Below are 6,000 nucleotides of genomic sequence, written 5' to 3' on the forward strand. Positions count from 1 at the left end.
AAAAATGAACACAAATGATCTTTTTAAAATCTCTTTTGTCCCCTGAAGGATGCACATTTAACACTATTACTCAGGACGTGTTCAGAAAGGATGATTATCCTGGAGAATCAGCTAACTTAACTGAAATGGTTATACAGCTTAATTACCTTATCCATAGTCCTCCAGCATAACCCCTTTCCATTCCATAGAAGCTGAAGATTAAAGCACACAATCTATACAGCAAAGAGTCAGGTAGAATGCAGAGGCTACGAGCATCACATTTAAGTGGATGCCCTTGATTATCGCTTTTGCCAGCCTCCAGACATAAGAACCAAATGGCCCACATTCCACATTCTTTATCTCCCTCTTCTCTTTTCCCTTCCTTGTCAGTTTTGTTTGTTTACAGAATGTAGAATGAAATCCTAATTGGTAACTCTCCATGAATTGACTAGCTTTGCAAAATATGGAAAAAATAAGAAATTAGAAATACGCATTCCCTTTGTATATAATATATGGGAAAGGCGGCCTTCGAAGAGAGATCAGTAAATAAAATGCTTGCTTTGTCAGCAAGAGGACTTCGGTTTGATGCCCAAAACTCACATAAGAAAGCCACTCATAGTGGTTCACACTGAAAATCACAGGGTAGATAAACAGGCACAAGTGGATTTCTGTGACTCACTAGCCAGCCAGCCTATGCTACATAGTGTGTTTCAGCCCAGTGAAAGACCCAATATAAACAAACAAACAAACTAATGAACGAATAAAAGTGGGTGGTGCTTGAGAAGGAATAAGAGCTAAAATTGAGTTCTGACTTCCATATGTACCCACACACATGCATAGGCACACACATGTGCCTAAGCATGTAAATGCATATGTATACATGCACACAAAGTAAAAAAAAATACAGATAGAATTAAAAACTAGCTGCAGTTGGAAATACTTCCCACCATAGATAAGGAAATATAAAGAGAAAAATAAGGAATGAGAATGGACCTCGATGTTATCTGTTTAACAACTAACAGTGTAAGCCTGTGACAACACCATGCCTATATGTTGTAGCTACAGGAATAGAACTTTCAATGCTTTGAGCTGCCACAGTAAAATACATTAAATTGAGTGATTACAAAAAGTATGGAGATTTTGTCTTGGCCAAGACCAAAGCACTAACTGGTTTGGAAGTGAGGAGTGATCTGACACTTATGCTGACAGCATGTTTGTGGTGGCCCCATCCAGGAATGATAAATGCTATCACTTCACAGAACAGAAGGGATAGGAGGTCCAAGGGGACCTTGACTATGTCCTGCAAACCATTATTACTTCACCCACAATGGCAAATCCTCATGGCTTAATTACCTCACTCTAGCATAGCCACTTCATACCAGAATGGTGGGGTTAAGTGTCAATGCATAAGTATGGGGTACATGCAGACCACAGCAGATAAGCTCTAAAACTCGGAACTCCCTGCTGAAGAGGGGTGACGCTGATCACTTAAGTGAGACCACATGGTCCGAGTGCATCAGGTGATGTTCTACTGTTGCAGTCTGTCTAGCCTCAGTGAAAAGAACCAACTGTCAATACTGAGATTTTGAAACAGCCTGTGAGGTTATGTGAGATGTCATATAGGTTTTAAAAACTTATCACCAAGAAAGATTCTGATAGGGCCACATATCTTTTTCAAATTTGAGAAAGAAAATAGAAATATCGTATTTTATTAAAGGTTTAATTTTATTTTATATGTGTGTTTTGTCTGTGTGTGTCTAATCTGGACATGTGTGCAATGCCCACAGAAACCAGAATATGGTATCAGATTCTATGTAACTGGAGTTGTAGGTGGCTATGAGCCACCGTGTGGATCCTAGGAGCTGAACTTGGGACTCTGTGAGAACTGCCAGTGGTCATAACCATTAAGGCATCTCTCCAGCCCAGAAATACAATGTTTACTATGGATAGAAATTTAATACCTTGTGTTTTCCAAGAACTTATGCACACTTTCTCTTAAATAGATCTATGGATTAAGAAAAAAAGACAAGGGACTGGACAGATTGCTGAACAGTTCAGAGCACTGGCCGCTGGCCCTGTGAACATGGGTTCAGTTCCCAGCACCCACATGGTGGCTCACAATCACCTATAACTCCAGTTCCAGGGCATCTCTGACCTCAGGTACAATGCATACAAGGTATACAATAACAAACATCGTGATTTCCAAACAGTCAAGAGGAGTTTTGACAGCTGCTGATCCATGGTGTGTATTTACTGTTAATGTTTTATATTTTTGTTTTATTTGTATCTGATTATGATCACTAATAAATTGAACATTTGATTATAATTTAAATGATGAGCTAAACCACTTCACATAGAGTTAGTCACACAAATTCACTCTTAATGGCTTTTGATGATGGGCTCATGTTTTTCCAAGACTCTTGACAACAGTTTTCATTAAAGCTGTTTGTTTGCTCATTCACTATATGCATCTTCAGTAACCTTTCATATTTTTATCAGGCACTGCATATACACTGGGGAAAAAGGATTAGCTCATTTTTTTAAAAATGCTTTGGGAGTCAATTTGTGGCCACTGTACTTCCCAAGATTCTTGTCTAGATGATAAAGCCTATGGGTATCTTGAAGACAATCTAAGTGAAAAAAATGAGAGACAGAAATGGGAAATGCCCACAAGCTCTTGCTTTTCAATTAATACTTGACGACGGTGAGCCCATAGGTTACCTGGTGCAAGCCATCCATACCCCTCCTTTTCTTCTGTAGAAAATCGTGTATCAACTACTGAAGTCACTTTGATTCTATAAGACTAGGTTTTCTATTCTTCTTTTACATGTATTTATTAATCAGTGGTAGTAGTGGTGGTGGTGGTGGTATGTGTGTGTGTAATGTGGAAGTCTAGGAAAACTTATAGTAACTGGCCCATTCCTTCAACTATATAGTTCTGAGAAATAAAACTCAGGTTTTCAGGTGTGGTGGCATGAATTGATAAGCCATCTCTCTAGTCCTTGATTTTCTATTTTCAATGAACATGGGACCTTCCCCCCAAACATCTCACCTTAACTTTTATATCTATGAGCTGGTGACAATAGAATAGATAACTGTTTCTAGATACACTGCCAAAGATTTTGTTTAAAATACAAATAATGTATAAAACCTTTAAATATGTACCTTTTTCTTTCTCTAAAAAATAAAAACAATGAAATTTAGTCCATGTTCAACCCAAGAGAAATATATGTTATAAGTTTAGTTACTGCTGGACGTTTCCAGTAACTGGAATGGAGGTGTGTGTTAAATCCCAAATTTAGCAACATGATAAAGAAAGTACTAATTTTGAGATTTTCTTTTTAATCTCAAAAATGTGAGAGAAGGGCAGTGGGATGGGGTGGGGATGGGGTAAAGTGGGGTAGGGGTGGGTGGAGGCAGGGTAGGGGCATACCTGGGATGCTTTAGCCATGGATAGCTTCTAGAATAGCACCCAGTAAGAACACATGAAGTTAGGCATAGCGCTTCATGAAAGGACTCTGAAGGAGCAGTTGTGTTGGTCATGCTGGGGTAGCTGCCTCAGTTCTCCACTCTCCCCTTCGGCTGCCTTGCCCCCCACCCCGTGCTGTTGCTAACCTCTGTATGCATGTTATCCACAGCACAAGAGCTGGGCCACTAGACTCGAACAGGGCTGAGTGCATGTTTCTGAGTTCAACTGCTCTTAAGTAGAGGATCTTCAGAAAAGGTAGTGGACTTAACACCTGCTAACTTCTCAAAAGGAGATGTGCTCTGAGTTAATGACTTTATACCTTGAATCACAATGTCTGGCTCTCAATGATCTTTTGTGATTTCATCATTTTTATCTCTATTAATGTATCTTTCATTCATTGCCATTCTCTTGAGAGCCATTAACTTTGCCCATTCCCTAACCCACAGTACTAACAGCAATTTATCAGGACTATTGAAGTCCTTGAGTACTGTCTCAGTTGTTTTCCCATGTATTAATTAGCACATAGTCATAAACAAGGATTTTCTTACCCTTTATGAATAGGGACATGGTATCCCTCCCAGGATGCACCTCTTCATCCATATCTTTAAAGTCACCTGGTCTTTTCCACCTCTAGATGCTTCAGTTTGCTTTCAGTCAAGTTACCTCTGTATGTAAACTCTCTGGGAGATATGTCTTTGTTGTCATAGCAAGTGCTAATCCAGAAACAGTGCTGGTGTGGTCTGCCTTCTTTCTGTGGCTCCACTGGTTCCTGCATTGTGTCACCACTATTACTGAGCCTTCCAGGGAAACGTTCTGTCCTAGGCACAAGGGCAGAACAAGCTTCTTTTTATTCCAGGGCTCTGTCCTCTGTTCCCCTTATTTACAGTGTCCTTCCACCAAGGTAGCACATTAGCCCTAGCACGATATATCATTCATTCTATTGCATTTGCAATCTATGTAGTCCCTGAGGCCTTCAATGACTTTCAAAACGTAGACGTATTGGCTTCTCCATGAAACACTCTGGTTTCCCATGTAATGTCTAATGTGGTTTTGTATTTAATGTTTACTTGCCCAGCCTTTAATATCTCATCTGAAACTGCCAACGAAAATCCAAGAGTGTACATCCATGTTCATGGCTGTATGCTGTGACTACTCCTTTTTAATAGAAACATGGACAAACGCAGCTGCCAGAGTGAGAAATTTGGTGGCAGAGAAATTTGCTTACCTTTTCCTTTGGGCTGTTGAATTTCTGGATAGACTGCATGTCTTCTGACATGTACCAGAGCTTCACATTCCACCATATCCACCAAGAAACTGACTTCGACTTGCAGTTATCCCGAATCAAAGTGTGATGACTCATCCTTCCTGTCGACCTCCCAGAGTGTGGTGTTTTACTTTAAGTACTTATTTTTACTTTCATCAGTGTGTCTGTGGTTGCCCGTGGAAGCCAGAAGAGGTTGTGAGATCCTTCGGAACTAGACTTACAAGCAGTTGTGAACCGCCTGAGTTGGGTGCTGGGAACCGAACTTGGATCTTCTAGAAGAGAAGCGCCACCTTTAACTGTTGATCCATCTCTTCAGCCTCTCGGAAAGTACTTTATAAGCCAGTGTGAGGTGGCACACTGCATACTCTGCACTATTGGTAGTCATCTTATAACTTGGATCTTGACTGCTAAAGCTTGGCGGGTTAATCTTTTTTGACTTGGCTTTCTCATTTTAAATGTAAGAATACAATTGATTACCAACCCAGAGCCTTTAAGGACATCATTACTAGAATACAGTAGCCACCCAGGAAAGTTCCTCATGCTTCTTAATAATTTTAAACCAGATGTAAAATATGTAATCAAAGCCTTTACACACATGCGCGCGCTTGCGTGTGTGTGTTTGCGCATGTATGTAAGCACACATGCATATACACATATACACACCCTGTAAAATACGGTAGTATTACTTTCTGGAATACCACCCATCAACAGCAAAGAACAAACTATTCTACTGGAAAAGACTGAGGATAGGATTTGGCATGGAGGGTAAATACAAATTAAATGCTGTTGACAGACTGAGTTAGTAAGAAAATAATTATAATACAACAGTAGACAATTGTTTCTTAAAAATACAGAAAAAAATTAAATTATCTTAACAATAAAAGATTTCCCTAGAAAAATTAGAATGTTTAAAACAACTCATATATGTGCTGATAATTTTGTTTTTGATATATTACATTTTATTTAAAAGTATAATTATATTTTTAATTACTTTAAATTTAAAGACAGGCGCTCTCTCTATAGCCCAGACTAGTCTAGGACTCACTATGTAGTTTGATTGGCCTTGAATGCTTGGCAATCCTACTGCCTTAGCTTATTACATTCACTATTTTAAGAGATAAAGGGGTTGACTTTTTATTAATTTTTATTAATTAAATATTTATTAGTTAAAATAAAACTCTTTTATACTTTCTAGTTGTCCCGGGAATCCATCTCAAAGTTTTGAGTTATATGATAATTTTTTGGGACGGCAATCTTCCAGGATATCTCAAAAATATTTATGATTTTC

General features: G+C 38.9%; 1 long non-coding RNA gene across 3 annotated transcripts in view; it reads left to right on the plus strand.

Moving 5' to 3' along the window:
- Gm29949 overlaps nucleotides 1-3,101 on the plus strand; it is a 50,806-nt gene extending 47,705 nt beyond the window's left edge. For all 3 annotated transcript variants that reach the window (XR_376087.2, XR_376091.2, XR_003954557.1), the window contains one exon: nucleotides 1,983-3,101. This is a non-coding gene — a long non-coding RNA (predicted gene, 29949). The remainder of the gene's footprint in view (nucleotides 1-1,982) is intronic.
- The last annotated feature ends 2,899 nt before the right edge of the window (nucleotides 3,102-6,000 follow it).

Source organism: Mus musculus, chromosome 3 (assembly GCF_000001635.26).
Source record: "Mus musculus strain C57BL/6J chromosome 3, GRCm38.p6 C57BL/6J".
Lineage (NCBI taxonomy): Eukaryota > Metazoa > Chordata > Mammalia > Rodentia > Muridae > Mus > Mus musculus.